Source organism: Toxorhynchites rutilus, chromosome 2 (genome assembly GCF_029784135.1).
Source record: "Toxorhynchites rutilus septentrionalis strain SRP chromosome 2, ASM2978413v1, whole genome shotgun sequence".
Taxonomy (NCBI): domain Eukaryota; kingdom Metazoa; phylum Arthropoda; class Insecta; order Diptera; family Culicidae; genus Toxorhynchites; species Toxorhynchites rutilus.
In genome coordinates, this window is record NC_073745.1 from 273,216,018 (window position 1) to 273,238,795 (window position 22,778).

The 22,778-nt window shown below is 40.3% G+C and overlaps 1 protein-coding gene across 7 annotated transcripts in view; it reads left to right on the plus strand.

Moving 5' to 3' along the window:
- Positions 1 to 22,778, plus strand: part of LOC129764402 (EGFR adapter protein-like) — a 205,003-nt gene that overhangs the window by 160,970 nt on the left and 21,255 nt on the right. Inside the window, exon 1 of one of the 7 annotated variants that reach the window (XM_055763434.1) lies at positions 13,134 to 14,293. The exons of the other annotated variants lie outside the window; for them this stretch is intronic. The gene's annotated coding sequence lies outside the window, so the exon portion shown is untranslated. Of the gene's footprint in view, positions 1 to 13,133; positions 14,294 to 22,778 lie in introns of those variants that run through there. 7 annotated transcript variants of the gene reach the window in all.

Consider the following 22,778-nt stretch of genomic DNA (forward strand, 5'->3'; position numbering starts at 1 on the left):
GCAGCCATGTCTGGACATGGTAAAGGAGGAAAAGTGAAGGGAAAGGCAAAATCCCGCTCGAACCGTGTTGATCTGGAGTTCCCCGCAAGGGTAGCTAGGCCGAGCGCGTTAGTACCAGTGCACCAGTCCACCTAGCCGACGTTATATAGTTTCGGCCGCCGAAGTGATCGAGTTAGCTGGTAAAGCTGCTCGCTACGATAAGAAAACCAGCATTCGGAACAGAACACATTCGGTTCGGTGGACATCAAGACAACAGGCAGTTGCAGCGAGTGGCGAGTGGCAAACGCAATCGCAAAACGGCATCAGGTAGCAGCAGAAAAAAGTTTGTTCTTTATACACACTGCTTTGGTGGCAAATCCAGAACAAGGCGGCATCGAGGGCGTTCGAAATGGTTTTTTCAAAACCACGAGTACTAAGTTTTCTAAATTTGAACCATTCCATAAAACAAGGCGCTTTTCAGGGCCATTAAACCTTCCAAAAAAGAGTTTAGGAAATACAGTTCAATGCTTTCTAAAACAATATCCAAAATAATAATAAAACACAAATTGATTTTTTCATAATTTGTTTGCCAGGATATGATGAGTATGTGAATTTGGCAGTTGTTCTGAGCTTATTGATTTTCACCAATTCTTAAATTGCTTCTAGATTGAAAGTACAGTAATTTATACTTATCTCGACATTTAGCTAATTGGTCGGACCAGTAATGCGACATATTTAGTTGGACATTTTTGTAAACATAGAGTTCGGGGTCCAAATTATGACCCCACATTGAAGGTCGACACTGTACCACTGTCATCGCAAATGTTCAATTACAGGTTAAAATTACCTCCAATCCGATACTGAGTGGTGGTAATGCGACGTGCCATTGAATGTAATTTACTGTAAAATATGTCACAAGCTGGATGGGAAGAAATTCTCCAACTGTGAAAGCTGTGGCGAGTGGCAAATGCAATCGCTAAATAGCAAGGTTTAGCCGAACAAGATGGGGATATCGAGTGATAACAAAACAATAAACTCTTTAGATTGAAGATAATTTTGTGATCCTGAAAAGGACCCTTTTTAGCCTGCATGTGAATCCAACGAGCAAACAAATCGTAATGAATGTATTTTTTTGCCATCGCTCCCTTTTAACGCTCATTCGTTCGTCTCGTTGGACTCGCCCCTCTGGCTGAGTCTGCCGATTTGTCTCTATCCTGTGAGTGTGTACCACTAGAGTATAAAACACGCGGACCCCAAAAAAATATCTTATTTTCTTTCAAACCGTAAACCCGTGTGGTTGTACGGCATCGGCATCGTGGACGTAACAAAGGAGGACAAGTTAAAGGAAAGGCAAAGTCTCACTCGAACCGTGCAAGTCTCCAGTTCCCTGTTGGTCGCATTCACTGATTGCTCCGCAAGGGTAACTAGGCCGAACGGATTGGCCCCGGAGCACCAGCATACCTAACAGCGATTATAGAGTTTCGGCCGTCGGAGTGCTCGAGTTGGCTTGCAAAGCTGCTCACGACAATCAGAAAACCCGCATCAAGAACAGAGCAGCTTCGGTTCGGCGCTCATCAAGGCAACAATTAGTTTCAGTGAGTGGCAAAGTGTTTCTCCGGCACGTCGCATCAAATGTAATTTACTGAACAACATGTCACAAGCTGGATGGGAAGAAATTTTCCAACTGTGAAAGCTGTGGCGAGTGGCAAACGCAATAGCTAAACAGGAAGGTTTAACCGAACAAGATGGGAATATCGAGTGATAACAAAAACACAACACCAAAGGTTCTTTTCAGAACCATCAACATGTTCATAAAGAGTAAACAGTAAACTAATCCATTTTTCAGGTAGATAGGTAGGTATTCACGTAGGAGAAGAAAATAAAACAACATATTTAAAATATATATTTAACAAAAGCTGTCCCCTTTGTATAGTCCTACGTCACTCCGGTTATGTCCCCGACATTACCCACCCGTCTTTTTACTGTATTATAATGACTTTCAACATTTTTTGGCTGGCTTGTCACTTCCATTTTTGGAAGAATGTCGGGAGTGAGAATTGAACTCGCGATCTTTAGCATGAAGGGTACGGTCCGTTCCCGTTTCCGTTTCCGCTTTCTATGATCTTTTACTATCGCAATTTCGCTCTAACACGATACTAGTTTTTAACACTTTCTATATCTAAAACCACTTCACTAACTTCATTTTCGGTCTTCTAGGGCGGTTTTCAATTAACCGAGAGATAGTGGCTTATCTTTTTCCAAAATGGCATCCGAATACTATATTCGACTTCCGCTGTTTATGCCCTTCCTTTCAATACCCATATCGTAGGGGTTTTATATGATTGCTGGTCATTTATAGCCAGTATCATTAAACCGGAAATCAAAACAAGATTATGTTCGTTTTCCGCTCGTCTGTTATTGTCACCCATTTCCCATATAATTGGGGTATATGCCATTTCTGGTCAATCAGGAGTAGGTCCATAAAATATAGCTAGAGTTATACCATACATTCCATAGCCGAAGTCGTCGAAGACAAGAATTTTGTATGATAAATGGCTACCCTCACCATTAATCGATTTAACTCTCATTTAGTTGACGTTGAATTTTATGCTTTGATTTTCACTAACACGCAATGATTTTCAATTTCGACGTTACGAATATCATGGCGAAAATGAATATGCAAATGAAAAATGAACTTCATGACAAGCTGATGTTGATGTTCATTGCACTGGTGTTCATTGATAGTGTTGTTCCATATTTATCGACTCTCGCTTGAGCAGTAGGTTGTCAATGCAAGGCAGGCTGATATTCGCCGTATTTGAATGCCGTGAACGTTAATATTTTCGGAACTGTGAACGAGTGCTAACGATCTGAAAATCTGAAAATATCGCAAAACCACTACATAACGGATTATCATACGTTTATTGAGGGTTTTGCTCCTGAGAACACTTTTCTACAAAATCACCACGTTTCTTGCAAATGTGACACGTATCGTCGAACTTCGAACTCTTTTTGCCGTTTTGCCTTCGGATTTGCGTACAATGCACCATCTCCGCCACTGTTCTTGGGTTCATTCTGCGGCTTCACGATTTATAACATTTTTGCCTTCACCGCGTCTGATGTCAACGCAGAGCCCGAGGCTTCAAGTCTCATTATCATAGGCTCATAGTGGTCAGGGAGCCCCATCAGCACCAACGCAGCCAGCCATGAGTCCTCGACCTTCAAACCAATTCCAGCAATCTTGTGTGCCGTGTAAATTAGTTCGTCACACATTTTAGTGTGAACAAGTCTGAGCAGTCTTTCCTTAGATACGCTCCCAATACTTTCTCGGGACCGATTATGTTATAAGCTCCGTCGGCAGAATATCCTACAGGATTCTGTATGGTATGTTGTATGGCATTCCGTATATATTAAAGCAGGCAACCACAGTCTCGAAGAGCGTTTTGAAGTCAGTTTGGATAACCTCAATCAAGTCGTAGAAGCAGTCTTTAACATTAAACTTGCAAATATCGATAAAATGAAAATGCTGGATAAAACAGTGAAAATTAAAAAAAAACTGGAGATTTTTTGCCTTTGGCCGTTTTGCTGGCATGCTTCAAAAATGTAAATCATAGATGGCGGCCGCTACAAAATGGCGGATTACCCATTTTCTCAGAACACCATCAATATGTATATCAAATGAAAGGGATTGACTAGTAGAATACAGTAATTTATGAAAAATGCAAATCCAAAATGGCCGCCACCACAAAATGCCGCCATATATATTTTTTCAAAACCTCTGCAATAAGGGTATCATGAAAAAACCAATTCCAAGATGGCCGCAGTCCCCAAACAACTAATTATTTTTTAAATGGTTTCATTCAGCTTGACCTGTTTGTATGTATGTTTGAATGTTTGTTATTTATTACTGTTTGAAATGTTGACTGATTGATCTGAAATTTGGAAGACACCTTTATTCTACTGTCATTATTAAACTACGTATTCCATTATCTTGAAAAATTCAATTTGGCCATCGCTCAAATTGTTGAATGACTTGACATGGAGAACACGAAACATAATAAACAACATAAATTCAAAAAGGGCGCCGCCACTAAATGGTCGACTATGTATTTCTTGCAATTCCCTCAATATCGGTATCAAATGAAATGATTTGACTAATAGAATACAGTACATCATGAAAATATTCCGAAGAAAACTAGGTAAGAAATAAACGTTGAATTTCCATTACCCACAATAAGTTGTTTCATCATATACCACGCATTCGCAATAGTCAAGTCTTTTCATTTAATACCCATATCAGCTATTCAATATGGAATTATTTGACAAATTATTCAAAATTTCCGGATAATCGAGTCTAATATTCCGGATAATCGAGTCCGACCTGTATAAGGAAAAACTGGAAAGTTGACAACTCTGGTTTGGGGTGTAAGATTTTGAACGGTGATACCTCTTTACCGGCTGAATGAAGTTGTATGATAATCACTTCATCGGAGAGATAAACGGTCTACGAGTGATTTTTATTTCTTATTAATCCAAAAACTTGTTTCATCAGCTCAAAAATTGCTTTGAAAGTAAATACATTCAACTCTCCCTTACTCGATGTTCTGTATCTCGATATTTTCCCTAACTCGATGGATTTCATGACACCTTTGATTGATTTTACAAGCATTCTTCTCTCTATAACTCGATGGTCCCTGGATATCGAGTTAGGGAGATTTGATTGAAATTGAAATCACAAAAATCTATAAAAATGAGTACCTTCTTGAAAACCCAATATAGTCGTTTTTGGGTCATAGTTTATGTGTGTCGTGGGCTGGCAGCAAAAAAATATAAATATTATGCTACCGTGTTGAATAAACGTGCAACTTTTTTACCTCAGAATGCATTCTCTGAATGTACACGATGCGAGCATAGTGCAGAGCTCGCATTGACGTACAGAAGCAAATCAGAATAGAGATATAAACTAGGCACGTATAAAAATAATTTCATCTCTAATTCAATTCTAGACCTGCTTCACCCAGTGGGTAAACAGGTCAATATTCGATTATGCAACACACAACCGTTTGAAATTAAACGAAAACATAGCCCGCACATGCCAGCAGTTTTCCGCCTGCCCATTATGCGAGGCCCAAGCTTAAACACTATCGCAAGCAAGGCATCATATAACATGAGTTGCGCGCTGATGGCGATAAGCCATCCAAATAGCTCAAGATACATTTCTACTTATTTTGTCACTCCAATCGTTTCCAATCGATTACCAATATTGATTAACGTTATATAAAGGACCAGTTTATAAAGGAAAGGCAGTTGCGTTCTGACTTTAGAGTCCGACCCAACTAAACACGTCTAGGATTAGCACCGGGTAATATGAAACAGAATAATTGTAATTTCGAGTGTTCAATTGTAGTCGAGGAAAGAACGACCCGAAAGTAACGACGAATATAATAAAGGGTGTGTCACATCAAATTGCATCACGGAAAAAACGCTGTAGAAATTTAATTTTTAGGAATTATATCTTCAGCTTTCGCTTATAATCAGATAAGAGTGTATAGATCACGTTGGCCATGCTTCACTGACAATTTTTCGTAAATTTGGAAAAATGTCGTCGAACGAAAAAGAGCGTCGTGAATTAATCCTGTGCACTCATTTCGAGAATCCGGAGTTGTCACATCGGGACATCGGTAAGATGCTGGGAATCGTCCAATCCACGGTCAGCAGAGTACTAAAACGATACTTCGAGAACCTAACCATCGACCGGAAGGTGAAGAACGGCAAAAATGGATGCTCCGTCAGTGAAAAAGATCACAAGCGCGTAGTTAAGCAGTTTAGACGTGATCCGAGAAGTTCGGTCCGGGATATCGCCAATAAGCTGAATTTGTCAAGTTCATTCGTCCAGCGGACCAAGCAGTGGGAGGGCCTGCGTACACACAAGGTTCACAAGGCTCCTAACCGCGACGAAAGGCAAAACATGGTGGGGAAGACGCGAGCCCGGAAGCTGTACACCGAAATGCTGACGAAGCCGCATTGCCTGGTAATGGACGACGAAACCTACATCAAAGCGGACTTTCGTCAGCTGCCGGGCCTGTTGTTCTTCTCCGCAAAGGACAAATTCAGCGTTCCGGAGGAGATTTGCATGCAGAAACTATCCAAGTTTCCCAAAAGTACATGGTGTGGCAAGCGATCTGCTCTTGCGGAAAGCGGAGCGCCCCCTTCGTGATGACCGGCACGGTAAACGGGCAGGTTTACCTTAAGGAGTGCCTACAGAAGCGCATACTACCACTATTGAAGCAGCACGAGGGCCCGACCATCTTCTGGCCGGATCTCGCTTCGTGCCACTATTCAAAGGACGTGTTGGAGTGGTACGAAGCCAACGGGGACACCTTCGTGCCAAAGGAAATGAACCCGCCCAACGCGCCGGAGCTTCGCTTAATAGAGAAATATTGGGCGATTATGAAGCAGGCCCTCCGGAAGAACCCAAAAGTTGTCAAATCGGAGGCGGACTTCAAGAGAAAATGGATTTCTGTTCAAAAAAACTACAACCTGACGTTGTACAGAACCTTATGGACGGGGTAAAGAGGAAGGTGCGAGCATACGGGCTTGGGCTCGAAGTATGAATAAAAAGAAAATGCCAAAAGTTGTTTAATAGTTTTTATTTTACTGTCTAAAATTTTCAAAAGGATCGGTCTACTGGGCGAATTTCTACAGCGTTTTTTCCGTGATGCAATTTGATGTGACACACCCTTTATATTATTTTAAATTATAGAGCCTTTCAGTTCATTCGTCTTTAGTCTTGAGAAAGAGAGTGCTGAGAGTTGTTTCACCAATCTATCAAAACTATTTGTGCTTTGCTTAGTGCTTGGACACCACCCTTAATTTTGTTTTAATTTCACAATGTGTCGGGTACACAAATTAGATAAAGGGTACGTAATTTACGAGTCTTTCATTCCGATGCGATACACATATCATTTTGTAGTTTTGTTACAGTTTGCAATAAACTATTCGTTTAATTTACTCCAAAATTTGATCCATCGGCTCAAATAAAAGGCTAAACGAATCAATATGAACGTTCACAGGAGTTTAGGATTTACCTAATTATTAAAATTTACCTGCTAATATTAGAACTTACAGTAATATTTACATACAACATTGCAGAAGATTTTCTAAAACACTCAAAAAACGTGTTTTTTGCCCTTTTTTTAATTGTTGCAAAAAAATTAAGGTATTTTATTTTGTCAAAGCAACAAATTGGTCTTGTACAGAATTTAGCGGAGATTTCAAAATCGGTTTGCGGTGCGACCATTATTTATTGAATTATTTATCATCAAAGCTGAAGGGAAAATTTTTCACAATGTTGTCACTTCTATGGAGCGGTCGTACAGGAACATTCTAGGAATCAAATGAAAGCTTTTTGATAAGGTTAATTTGATCTGTTATTGACTTAATTATGAAGAAGTTGCTACAAAAAGTTTCAAAAAAAGCAGAAATGAAACGATGAAACAAAAACAAAAGCAGAAAGAGAAACAGTGTGATCGTAAAATATACATCCCATCTTTATGCGTTGATTTTTCACGAACAGCATTTCAAAAATCACATAAAATTTTCGACTACGCACTCTCTTTATTAAAGTCCTAAATTATTGCTTAGAAAATATATGAATGCCTGCATTTATCGTGTATCCAGATTTTATCGTGTCCACCCTCTAAATAGCCGCAATAATCAGAGTACGCAGTATGCACTAAATGCACGCTGTTCATGATAGTTGGTAGTAGGATTTCATCCGATTAAACATAATTACTTGCGTTTTTAGGTTAACAGATGTATTCTCTGATCGAGAGATCAATGGTATTTAACAGCAATACAGCTTCACTGATTGCGCGAAAGTCGACCTTTGTAGCTAACCAGAATAAACCAAAATACGAAATGAAGACCAGTTTCGATTTGACACTATCGAATAACATCAACAATTGTATGATAAGTTATATAAACGGGAACTGTATAAAATAATATAGATGAAATTCAAAACTTTATTCATGATGTTTCGGATTGTCCGGTTTGGGTCAAATATGCACGGTTTAGTTGTCCTCATAATGCCTCTCTCATAGAAGTCTTTGTCCCTTTTGGCGAAAAACTCTAGTAATCGATTTTCACAATCTTCGCTAGATACCAATTTCTCAACACTCAAGTGCAATGCAAGTAAAAGGTAGAAATCGTTTGGTGTTAGGTCCGGACCATATGATGGATGCATTAAAACTTCCCAACCAAGCTCCCAGAGTTTCTGGTGAATCAATACAGACGCGTGTGATCTTGCGTTGTCCTGATAGAACACAACACCTCTTCTGTTGGGCAATTCTGACCATTCCTGGTCAATCGCAAACTTTAAACGGTCCAGTTGTTGACAGTAAAGATCTGAATTTACGGAAGTAACTACGGAAGTAAATAATTTCTTTCAAGTCCCACCAAATACACAGTAGAACCTTCCTGGCCGTTAGTCCTGTTTTGGTCATCGTTAGAGCTGCTTCACTACGCTTTGACCATGATCATTTTTGCACAATATTGTCGAAATCGGTCGATTTCAATTCGTTTGGCCAAGGCTTGCTGATGGAAATTCGATCTATCATGTTTTTTGGCGTTAATTGATGTGGCACCCAAAAATCGAACTTTTTTTTAATCCAGCTTCTATGAGAGAGGCGTTATGAAACTACCTTTCAATTATTTTTTTGACGTAGGACTACGTCTAACCGGAAGATATAGGGGGTGAAATGGAAATCTAGGCACTGAACAAGTAGGAAAAAATGCAAGATTTGGAACGCTTATAACTCGAGCATTTCCCAATAGATCGCAAAGGTTTTTGCATCAATTGATAGGAAATATATCTACGCATCTATCATAACGAATAACATTTCATTTTTCTTGAGATAAATAATTGAATAATTGTGAAATATCAAGCATTGTCAAAATGCACTATGTGCCCATTTTTGATTGGTCCATTTTGTGCTCCTCAAATCGTACCGACCAAAACGGGCAACCAGAGCAGCAGCGAAATAGAATGAGCACGATTGGAAAAGAAAAAGAAAAAAATGAACGAAACATTGGTCGCAGTCTCACACATGCGTAATTCTCGAGCCAGCCAGTCAGCTTAAAAATCCCCGCTCCGATGCCGTAACGATCATTCTAATTCAAACCGTACACCACATCAGTTTGCATCACAACACATCAACAAACCAACCCAAGCAGCCATGTCTGGACATGGCAAAGGAGGAAAAGTGAAGGGAAAGGCAAAATCCCGCTCGAATCGCGTTGGTCTGGAGTTCCCCGCAAGGGTAGCTAGGTCGAGCGCGTTAGTACCAGTGCAACAGTCCACCTAGTCGGCGTTACATAGTTTCGGCCGCCGAAGTGATCGAGTTAGCCGGCAAAGCTGCTCGCGACGATAAGAAAACCCGCATTCGGAACAGAACAAATTAAGTTCGGTGGACATCAAGACAACAGGCAGTTGCAGCGAGTGGCGAGTGGCAAACGCAATCGCAAAACGGCATCAAGTAGCAGAAGAAAAAAGTTTGTTCTTTATACAAACTTATCGAAATGGTTTTTTTCAAAACCACGAGTACTAAGTTTTCTAAATTGGAACCATTCCATAAAACAAGGCGCTTTTCAGGGCCATTAAACCTTCCAAAAAAGAGTTTAGGAAATACAATTCAATGCTTTCTAAAACATTATCCAAAATAATAATAAAACACAAATAATTGATGATTTTTTCATCATTTGTTTGCCAGGATCTGATGAGTATGTGAATTTGGCAGTTGTTCTGAGCTTATTGATAGTTGGGGACTTTCCTGATTATTCAATTTTCACCAATTCTTGAATTGTTTCCAGATTGAAAGTACAGTAATTTACAATTAGTTCGACATTTAGCTTATTGGACGGACATGTAATGCGACTTATTTAGTTGGACATTTTTGTAAACATAGAGATCCAAATTATGACCCCACATTGAAAGTCGACACTGTACCACTGTCATCGCAAATGTTCAATTACCGGTTAAAATCGCCTCCAATGCGACACTGAGTGGCGCTTCGGCACGTCGCATTGAATGTAATTTACTGTACAACATGTCGCAAAGCTGGATGGGAAGAAATTTTCCAACTGTGAAAGCTGTGGCGAGTGGCAATAAATCGCTAAACAGGAAGGTTTAGCCGAACAAGATGGGAATATCGAGTGATAACAAAACAATAAACTCTTTAGATTGAAGATAATTTTGTGATCCTGAAAAGGACCCTTTTTAGCCTGCATGTGAATCCAACGAGCGAACAAATCGTAATGAATGTATTTTTTTGCCATCGCCCCCTTTTAACGCTCATTCGTTCGTCTCGTTGGACTCGCCCCTCTGGCTGAGTCTGCCGATTTGTCTCTATCCTGTGAGTGTGCACCGCTAGAGTATAAAACACGCGGACCCCAAAAAAATATCTTATTTTCTTTCAAACCGTAAACCCGTGTGGTTGTACGGCATCGGCATCGTGGACGTAACAAAGGAGGACAAGTTAAGGGAAAGGCAAAGTCTCACTCGAACCGTGCAAGTCTCCAGTTCCCTGTTGGTCGCATTCACTGATTGCTCCGCAAGGGTAACTAGGCCGAACGGATTGGTGCCGGAGCACCAGTATACCTAACAGCGATTATAGACTTTCGGCCGTCGGAGTGCTCGAGTTGGCTTGCAAAGCTGCTCACGACAATCAGAAAACCCGCATCAAGAACAGAGCAGCTTCGGTTCGGCGCTCATCAAGGCAACAATTAGTTTCAGTGAGTGGCAAAGTGTTTCTCCGGCACGTCGCATTAAATGTAATTTACTGAACAACATGTCCCAAGCTGGATGGGAAAAAATTTTCCAACTGTGAAAGCTGTGGCGAGTGGCAAACGCAATAGCTAAACAGGAAGGTTTAACTGAACAAGATGGGAATATCGAGTGATAACAAAAACACAACACCAAAGGTTCTTTTCAGAACCATCAACATATTCATGAAGAGTAAACAGTAAACTAATCCATTTTTAAGGTAGATAGGTAGGTATTCACGTAGGAGAAGAAAATAAAACAATATATTTAAAATATATATTTAACAAAAGCTGTCCCCTTTGTATAGTCCTACGTCACTCCGGTTATGTCCCCGACATTACCCACCCGTCTTTTTTTTATCTGTATTATAGTGATTTTCAACTCATTTGGCTGGTTCGTCACTTTTTACTTCCATTTTTGGAAGAATGTCGGGAGTGAGAATTGAACTCGTGACCTTTAGCGTGAGAGGCATGGATGTTACCACTACGCTAGATCGCCTCCTCCTTTCAAATTATAATAAATTATACAACAAGACGATGTATATTCTATCCAAATCGGACAATCCGAAACCTCTTAAATAAGGTTTTGAATTTCACGCAAAAATAATGGATTTTTTCCCCAACCTAATTTTAAACACTTTTTGGTCATAGTTCATCACCATTCATTTACAAACCTTCACCGGGATAATGTGTTTAAGCTCCGATTACAATGAAGATTAACATCGACAAAATTCCGAATTTTCATAATTAAACCGCAGCAAACCAATTCACCGAGAAGAGCGTCAATATAATTTCCTTGCAAAATCATTGGGAGCCCCATTCTCCCCAATCGAATCACCGAACAAGTACAAGTGGTGAACGAAATTGTGGTATGCTTGTGGCAAGTACAACACCCCCGGGTTTAGGAGGAAAAAAACTGAATCATTCGGTGGGTGTGCCACAGTGGAGAGGATGCAATAACCACCAAACCAATACGCGTGGCTTTTCCTGCCAGCCAGCACAAAATGCACAAGTAGAACTGGGATAATCTGTGAATTGTGCTGGGAAATGCATTCCATCTGACGCGTAACTCCAGTTTTGCAGGGCGCTCGCACATTCCACCACATAGAGCCACGGGGGTGCAATCCGGTTGGAATTGTAATCGACATTTCTTTGTCGGAAAAAAAAATCCGTTTGAATGCCTCCGTCCTGTTTTTCATGAATCGATTCTACGATTATCTGCCATATTGATTCCAACATGTAAACAAACGAACAAAATTTTGTCACTACCAGTCGACATATATATACAGGCAAAAAAAAATCGTGCAAAACTTCACCAGTAGCTTCAAAAAATCGTGTTCGGTACACCTTTTTAAAACAACTTTTTTTTGTGCGGTAGATAGGGACCGCATAAAAAAAGTTTTTCCCAAGAAAATAACTCAAATCCACGCCATTCACCGTTCAATTTCCTTTTGTTTCCCTGCTTTGCGACGGGACAGTTTGCCTTTTCGGTTGCTCGTGGCTGTTTGGTGCTTTTAGTTGCATGTCGAAACGTGTTGCTGTTAGAAATCATGTCATTCAAACACTCAGAAAAACTTAGAGCATTTGATGGGAGGAAGAGAATGATTTCAGAAGTGGATAATTGAGACGCAAATAGGCTTTTTTCGCACTGAAATGCATATAAACCATCGAAAAAAATTATAGAAGGTTGTGTCCAAGATACGACCGCATTGTTGACGTAGAACTACGCTGTTATGTTATAAAAGTCGTTTGTTTAAACCTTCGGATATCATTCTATAATGCTGTGAAATTTTAGAAACGACTGCTTTATAGAACAATCTCTGAAAGGTTTTTTTCATTGTAGAATCAGTTGACGATAATTGACTGATGAGTCATTCTTACCTTCACAAAACAATACACTAGCTGATCGTATGTCGCAATTTATTTCATGTCAATGCATTAAAAATATACCTCGATCGCTTTTCCGGTGGCCATTTTCGCAATTGACAGACTCGGTTACAGTCGATTATATCAATATATCTTTAGCACCGCGAGGAAACAACAACAATGACAACACTTGCAGGTATCAAATTAGGGGCTTAGTAAGTGATTTGATCGATTTCTCTACATCGACTCTCTCTCTCTCTTTTGGTCATAACTTAGCTGCAAATACATTCCGTACTGTATTTGGCAATGTGGAAGATAGGTCAGAACCTATAGCAGATTCTATAGCAAACTTAAATTGGAACGTTTTTGCAGTTGAGTTATTAACTAAAGAAAAAGTTGATGAAGAGAAATCGATCAAGTCACTTACACCCCTTGCATTCTATGCCCCTCAAATATCATGCTACATGTTATTTAGTATTGCCTCAGTGAAATTGCACCTCTAGGCGTCGTTCGTACAACGTAAACCAAGCGCCAAACAAGCGTTCGCCATAGCATGCATACAGAGTCATACATTGGTGGCTTGAAACTACTAGGAATATAAACACTTCTCATCATTTTGCGCTATTCTCAAAAGAAACATTTCTGTTTATATTACTGGCCTCGAAAAAAAATGCATTACTTTCTCATACTCGAGATGAGCGCAGCTTCCTAGTGGAGGAAGTTTTGCTACTGGCAAGCGAAACCTAATCACATACAAAATTCCAGAACGACATTCACTTTCTTGGTGATTAAACAAGCGAAATGAACTCTTTTTTTAATATCAACAACCTCGAAAACAGTAGCATTGCTTCATTATGATCAAGACTAGTGCAAATGCAATCCTAGTTGTAGGCAGTTTTGCGACTGGCACGCGGACCCAAATAACTTGTAACATTCCAGTACGATATTCAAGATGCTTGGTACAATCTTAACGCCTGCTTCGCCATAAAGTCAGCTTAATACATTCATGCAATGTCAAAAACACCATCGAAGCCCTTATGATGACGGAAAACAAACAATGTTCACTGCTTGGAAAAAGACTGAATTATGCCACACAGCTAGTACTCTGCTGTAACACCCATCGATGCGAATTCGCTGATGAGTTTGTCAAGAGCAACCGCCTTCACCACCAGCGGGGGGAGCTTTATGCTGCCTGGGTAACGGCGTTTACATTTTCGACCGACGCGCCGTAGTCGCCTACTTCGCTGTTGTTCGATGCGAAGGCTCGGTTCAGTGCGAGCGCTTTTCACTGCACCAACATCGCGTGCATCATCTGATGACGCTTGCCTCGAAATTTTATTGCCCCTGGCAATGCGTTCGTTTTTTGCAGGGCTCGAGCCAGCCTTCCTCTTCTTCTTGCTCATCACACACTGTGCGAAGCGTCCAATTTATGACGCGGAAAAAACACACGATACAAATAACGCGAAAAACGAACTGGAAAAATCACACGACGATATCCAAGTTGAATTACCACTGGTGGGGTCCAATCTTAGATCGAAGCGCAGCGAAAGCAAAGTGAACTGGATTACTCAACAGTCCGATGCCGAATGAAAGTTTGCCTCAGTGAGATCCACTGTTTATACTCTAGGCAAGTATTCCCCTTCATTCTTCTTCTTTTCCTTTGTTCACGGTGACTTTACATCCTACGATTTCCCCTTCGTAGCTCGTCGATAAGTTGCTCGTTATTGACAGTTCTGTTCGGGAAAGCACACAAATGGACTGAACAAATGCATGGGAAAATAGAAACGCTTAAAGTTTTCATGAATTTTAACCATTTACAAATAAAGGGATACTAATGTATAGCATATTAAACAAATCTTAGGGAATTTCCGATTCGTTTAGTATGTAAATCGCCAAAATCCGTTCGCGGCAAAAATAGTTATTAACGTTAACTTTATTTCATAAAAACGTGACCTGTTTTCTGATTTGGCACCCTTAATGAAAGACGTAGTTCTACGTCAAAACAGAATGGACGATAACTTCGTCAAATATGCTTCTTTTCATATACCGCACATAAAAAAATCGCATAAAAAAACTGCACAAGAACAGAAAACCGCACAAAAAAATTCGCACAAAAACAGGTTTTACTGTATTATGTTCCCGTGGAAGAAAACCAGTTCAACGCAAAACATGCGATACATGCGATCCATTGAAAAAGGTGACTGCGAAATAAACTAGTAGTATTTAATCGTTTATTTTTCAGTTTCAGTGTCAGTCATCATTCGTTTCTCAAATTATGCAAAATTAAATCACCCGAGATCTTGTTTAGTATCACCAAAAAAAAGTGAATCATTGCCATTATACACCAATCCATTCTGCACATCTATCAAAGCAAAACCCAACTTGTTGACGATAGCACCGAAACGGACGAAACTCCATCATGATTCCCTGCTCAATTTTTCATCTCCATCCAAAAAAGCAAAAAACAAACATCGAACGAAGAATGATGAACACGTCGTTTCATTGATGTACAGTTCAAGGCGCTGTGTGAAAATTGTTGCGCACCGGTGTCTCTGCGTCTAAAAAAAGTTCCGTTTTTATGGTACCCTGCAGACAGGTGAATAAAAGAAAAGATTGCCTGATCTGATGGCAGATTACAGACTAAACGCATAATCCCAAGTTACAAACATCGGCAAATAAATGTATCAACAGGTCACGCAATCTTTTACAATCCGCGCGAACCTTCGTCATAAACGCAATTTTCCGGCAAACGCGCATTACGCGATTAATAAGGAAGCAATTCAGTGGCTCCCTATCTAGGATATGCGCTCGATGTGAGGGGTGATAATTAATAACCCATCGAATCAAAGGGAAACGGCGATGAACTTTGATCGTTAGAAAGAGATTTATTGCGAAGCAGGAGAGCGAGCGGTTCCGATAATTGATTTGTGAGGCATTCGGATCATTATGTTTATTATACACTCTATGGAGGATTTCCAGGCATGCCAACCATCCATTTGTGGCGAGATACTCATTAGACAGTACATTCTCACACTAATCTAAATATGGATTCGAGAACGAAAAACCGTCAGTCAGTGCTACTTACGGAAGTAATTGCGACAATTTGTGCCACCCTTACATCGCATTCACTCTGCAACAATTTCCATCTCCCAGAAAAGCAGACTCATCCCTTGATTCGCTTGCTTCGGGGGGATTTAAATCCGAACCAAAACAGAGAATCGAATCAGTGTACTTTTTAAGAGGGTCACATGGATGCTTGGCTGGAGTTGGATAGAAATTGGGACCATAACAAGCGACTGTGATTCGATGTCGAAAAAGAGTGAGCTACTGAGACTGTAGCCTTGAAAATTTCCGGCAACATTAATGGAACTTTATCAATGGATACATACCGTAAGAAGGGGGTGTTATGGAAGATGGAGATATGGGGGAGTATACCGAGAGAATGATGATGTTATATGAAATGGTAAACTTCTATCAGAAGGAAGAAAAACACATCAAACATACACACAAATATTGTGTGTCTTACAGGAAGAGGTAAAAGTTTTCAACAACCAATGCAACTTAGAAAAAAAAACATTTACAGGTTTCCCATACAAGAAGATTAGCAAAACTTCGCACCTAAAGTTTTGTCAATCTTCCTGTATAGATCAATTTGCATTTGTTGAACTGATAAATTGATATGAATAATATGAATTGAATTTATCAAATCAGTCAATTCAATGATCCATCCTTCTTTTGAATAATTTCTATTTTTTATTGTTCGTGATTTTCTTACCCTATGTGCAAGGCCCGTGGCCGAGTGGTTAGCGTCATAACTAACATGCCGGGTGTTCGGGTTCGATTCCCGTTCTGTTCGGGGGAATTTTTCGTCAAAGAAATTTCCTCCGACTTGCACTGTGATCACGCGTATTCTAGAGCTTGCCACTCAGAATGCATTGCAAGGCGTGTTATTTGGCATAGAAATCTCAACTAAGTACTAATAAAAATGACGCAAGTAATACTACGTTGAGACGCCGAAGTTCCTCTAGGAACGTTAGTGCCATTGAAGAAGAAGAAGAAGATTTTCTTACCCTTGCTGAGGAGACAAAATGTTTAGCTTTTTTTTAAAAAAAAAACACGTCCAAATGGAACTAGATCTAAGTCTAGGTAATGACACCAATAAGAAAACATGTAGTTTTCCTAACGTTTATTCTACTTGTGACTAATATTCCAGTCTTTTACAAAATTTTGTTTACAATCAAAAACTTGTTGCAAAATCAAAATTGCATCAATACTTTTGAGTTGTTAAAAACCATCAGTGGTTTTCAGTTAAATTTTTGAATGAAATTTTTAAAACGCAATTTTAATCAAGTGCATATTGATATATTATTATATTAAAATGGGGAAAAAGAAATTCATTATATTCTCGGTAGATTACGTCGATGAAATCACAGAAATAACCTTAGTTGACCGGCATGTTCGTAGTCTTAGAAAGCCCAGTACCTGAAAATAGACCATAAAACAGATTCAAACTATTTGCGCAAAGGTAGATTCAAAAAGCATGTTCGGGAGCCATACCAATTATCACAAATAAACATGATGGATCGAGCTTCCATCTGCGAAGCCGACCCATTTCTTAAATCGTGGTCAATCATACTGAAGCATCTCAAACAATGGCCAAACCGGGACTAATGGCCAGGAAGATTCTAATGTGCATTTGGTGGAATTTGAAAAGAATAATTTATAAAGAGTTGCTTCCGTATGGCCTAACAACTGATTTTTTTGAAGCTGGCGATTAACCGGAAACGGCCAGAATGCCAGAAATGTTGCGTTCCACCAGGACAACGCAAAGCCACACACGTCTCTAGTGACTCGCCAGAAACTCCGGGAACTTGATGGGGGAAGTTTTAATGCATCCATCCGGACCTCCGAACTGGATCAAGCATGAATCGATTACCACCTTTTTGTCTCATTGTAAAACTTCCTGAATGATAAGATATTGGGATCTAGAAAAGATTGGGCAAATTAATTACCAGCGTTTTTCTCCAAAAACCAAGACTTCTAAGATATATATGAAGCGACTTTTTATACAACAAAACGGTGCCTAGTTGTCCCAAATCGGACAATCCGAAGCATTTTAAATAATGTTTTGAATTTTCCCAACCTAATATATCAAAAAAAAAGTCCTGCGGTATTTTTTTTTAATTTTCATTTGTTCATAAAATTAGTTACAATCATCTGTTTTAAGTCAAATATGCGCCGTTTTGTTCGATGACTTGTTCCCAAAGAGATGCCAACTTCATAATACCCCTGTTATAGAAGCTCGCTTCCTTATTGGCAAAAAACTCGGATAGCCAATTTTCACAGGCCTCTTTTGTGGCTAACTTCTGACTACCTAGCTCGTTCGCCATGGACAAAAAACAGGTGGTAGTCACTTGGTGCAAGGTCCGGACTATACGGCGGATGCAAAAGAACCTCCCATCCGAACTCCCGGAGCTTCTGGCGCGTCACCAAAGAAGTGTGTGATCTGGCGTTGTCCTGATGGAAGACAATGCGGCCTCTGTTTATCAAAGATGGCCTCTTCTTCATGAGTGCTACCTTCAAGCGGTCCAGTTGTTGGCAGTACAGGTCCGAATTGAGCGTTTGGCCATAGGGAAGCAGCTCATAATAGATTATTCCTTGACAATCCCACCAAACACACAGCAGAACCTTCCTGGCCGTTAATGAGGGCTTGGCCACCGTCTGAGCCGCTTCAGCGGGCTTCGACCACGACCGTTTGCGCTTCACGTTGTCGTAAGTGACCCACTTTTCATCGCCAGTCACCATCCGCTTCAGAAACGGGTCGATTTTGTTGCGATTCAGCAGCGATTCACATGCGTCGATACGGTCAAAGATGTTTTTTTGCGTCAACGTGTGTGGCACCCATACATCGAGCTTCTTTGTGAATCCAAGCTTCTTCAAATGGTTAATAACGGTTTGATGACTTATCCCCAGCTCTTGGCCGATGCTACGGCTGCTACTATGCCGGTCTTTCTCGGCTAATTCAGCGATTTTGTCGCAATTTTCGACGACAGGCCTTCCGGAGCGTGGCGCATCTTCGACGACCTCTACACCAGAACGAAAACGTTGAAACCATCGTTGTGCAGTGGAAATGGAAACTGTATCGGGTCCATAAACTGCACAAATTTTATTGGCAGCTTGAGATGCATTTTTGCCTTTGTTATAGTAGTACTGTAAAATATGTCGGATTTTCTCTTTATTTTACTCCATATTTGCGACACTATAACTCACGAACGACTCGACCAAACAAAACACTGCCAAGGACTATATTATAGCGCGCAAAAATACCTTTCCAACAAGCTATAGTATGACTCGATACAATGAATACAACTAGAACTACGCGCTTACAACGACACCTCGCGGAAATACCGCAGGACTTTTTTGACAGCCTAATATATTCGACCTGTGTGCAAAATGAGTTCTATGTTCTTTTAGTTTGTGAAACATTACGAAACAAGGCAATTTTAATTGTTTATGGTATGTTCATCAAAAAAAAGCTATATAATTTGAATCTACCTGTTACCTGTAATATACGGTATGTCTTTATTTGGGAAAAGACGGGGTGGTCCAAAACCGACCTTATATCGTGATTGTTTAACACGTTCACTCTGGCTAGCACAATCCTGGTTCATCGAGTGGCGTTCACTACAGGGGGAACGCATTTGAAGTTGCTATCAGAAACTTTTGATAAACGCACATACCTGTGCAAGGGCGTTTATGTTTGCGTATTGAAGATGACTTTGACGATCGAAATCGTTGATCTTTAACGTTGATGATTGCGTGTACATATGTATGTGCACTTTCTTTGTATAACTCCACACACGTCGCTCTAAGGCTAGGTTCTTCAGACTCAAACATTATCTCCCTCTCACTTAAGTCCTATCTCTCACTGTCAAACATTATTCTTTTTTTATTCATCTTCGTGCACCCATGGTGATATGCCAATATTACCATTCACGATCGTATTGTGGGATTTCATGCCATTCCCGGCCTTTTATATCCGTTTTTAACGAACCGGAAGTCAACATCCTCGATTCTAAAATGGCATCGGAATACGACATTCGACTTCCGCTGGTAAGTCCATATCGTGTGGGTTTTCCATATTTTTTTAGCATTCAATAATACCATCAGCAAACCGGAAGTTGAAATAAGATTATATTTTATATTATGTAATCTACGTTTATATATTGTTGATAAAACATAGGAGAAATATAATTTGTATGTTTTGAAACGAAACGGTAATTCATGAAATTAATCATTAATGTTTTTTTTTTTCCAAAATATATATTTTTATAAAGGCTCATATGGCGTTAGCCTCACGGGGCCGGGAGTTCAATACAATTTTTCTTATTATCTATGTTAGTAATATGTAACCGATTACTCGCGGTTGGCTCGAGGTTAGTATTACAAGTGTTTTCGTAATTGGGATGTTGCTGTCTCCAATGCTCTGTACGTGTGCCCGACACGGGATACCTGCTATTGGGATGCAGCTGACCATTAATCAGCAACGCCCCCCTAGTCTGTACCTCATATCTAGCGTGGTGCGTCTTTCTCGACTCGAGGAATCCAGGATAGAATGGTCACTAGCCGGCGCAATCATCAGTTCGTGTAGAGTTGTCATGATCGGTACAACCTTTGGCTCTTGTTGAATGATCAGTGGACTGCACAACCTTTGGCCCGTGTGTCTGTAAAGAGTGTGTGTATGTATTGCCGCGACTAAGTAAAAGTTTATCGATCGGATAGGAGGGATATGAAACGGGGACACAACGAAGGAAACATCATTAAACGTTGACATCGGCGTTTCTGAGGAACAGGTATAGATGAAGCAGAAGATCAGGATCACGGCTACCTAAGATATCCCGGACGGGGATATCCGATTGTCTGCCTTGTGCTCTTAGTGCTCTAGAGAGCTGAGAGCGAGCAGCATGGAACCGGATACACGACCAGACAACATGCTCGATGTCGTGGTAGCCATCGCCACAATCACAAAGATTGTTTGCTGCGAGCCCAATGCGATAGAGATGCGCGTTTAGGTTGTAGTGATTGGACATAAGCCGAGATATCACGCGAATGAAATCACGACCTATATTCAATCCCTTGAACCATGCCCTCGTCGAGACCTTAGGGATAATCGTGTGTAACCAACGACCGAACTCATCTCCACTCCACATGCGCTGCCAACTTACGAGCATATACTGACGAGGAATGTGGAAAAATTCATTATAAGCAATTTGCCTTTCAAAAAGAGTGCCTTCTAAAGCGCCCACCTTAGCTAGCGAGTCCGCTTTCTCATTCCCCGAAATCGAGCAATGAGAGGGAACCCATGCTAAGGTAATCTTGAATAATTTTTCGACCAAAACACTCAATAGTTGTCTTATTCTTGTTAGGAAATAAGATGAGCGTTTATCAACCTTCATTGAGCGGATTGCTTCTAATGAGCTGAGACTGTCTGAAAAAATTAAATAGTGGTCGATGGGCAATGTTTCAATGATCCCCAGTGCGTAGTATATCGCACCCAGTTCAGCAACATACACGGAACAAGGATCTTTGAGTTTGAAAGAGGCACTGGAATTTTCATTGAAGATGCCAAAGCCAGTGGACCCGTTTATGAATGAACCGTCAGTAAAGAACATATTATCAGATCTTACTATGCTCCCATATTCTGCCGAAAATATCGGCGGAATAGAATCTGAGCGTAGATGATCTGGGATTCCATGGATTTTTTGTCGCATGGACAGATCAAAAATGACAGAGGAATTGCAAAAGTATGGGAAGCAAACTTGGTTGGAGATGCCTGGTGAAGGGTGCACGTCGTGGGTAAGGTACTCATGGTATAAAGACATAAAACTTGACTGAGGAGTCAGTTGGAGTAGATTTTCGAAGTTATCAATCACCAATGGATTCATGATCTTGCAACGGATGAGAAATCTGTAGGATAATTCTGTGAACCGAAGAGTAAGCGGGGGTACTCCTGCCAAAACTTCGAGACTCATCGTATGTGTCGAATGCAAACACCCCATGGCTATACGCAAGCAACGATATTGTATTCTCTCCAGCTTGAGAATATGAATCCTGGCAGCTGATCGGAAGCAAAAACTGCCATATTCTAACACTGATAATATCATTGTTTTGTACAACTGAATGAGGTCTCCTGGATGGGCGCCCCACCATGTTCCGGTTATTGTTTGGAGAAAATTGATTCTTTGCTGGCATTTCTGTTTCAAATACGCAATGTGTATTCCCCAGGTACATTTAGAGTCAAAATATACTCCAAGGTATTTGAAAAACATCGAGTGCTTGATCGTTTTGCCGGATAGGTGAAGCTGGAATTGGGCGGGTTCGTGCTTCCTAGAAAAAACGACCATTTCGGTTTTCTTCGTAGAGAATTCGATACCCAGTTTTGAGCCCACGTGAACAGATTGTTCAGGGTATCTTGCAAGGATTTTTGCAGAACGGCGGGATTAGTACCCGTGATGGAAATAACTCCATCGTCTGCAAGTTGTCTCAGCGTGCAGTCTCTAGTTAGACAATCATCTATATCATTGACGTAAAAACTATACAAGAGGGGGCTACATTAATGTTCAACAGTCCGAAACAACAAAAAGTCAGGTGTTGCCACGTCACAAAAGTATTTGACTGACAACAAGCCAACCTAACTATAAAATATTCTCCAACTGATGATTCTTGTTGCAAATTTTCTTAATTTTAATATAACATCGTTTAATGTTGTGTGCTTTATTCGTGAAAACGCAAAAAAAGTGTTTGTAGTGAGTCAAAATGTTGTTACGTCACACTGGAATGGATCGAATACTATTCGTGACGTGACAACAACTTCTGGAGACAGTTGATACTTCTCTATTTGTGGATCGATCTCAACCAAATTTTGTGACTTTCATTGTTTGCTCAGAGAAACCCAAATATAAAAATGTTTGAACCTATGTTCATTTGATAAACTAAAAAAATGCTCTATTTTTGTGACGTGACAACGCTTCAAATGCTTGATGCTACCTGTTTTTCAAATGCTTGTTTCTCATAAATTACAAAATGAAACGTAGGTCCCATGGCTCTTCAAA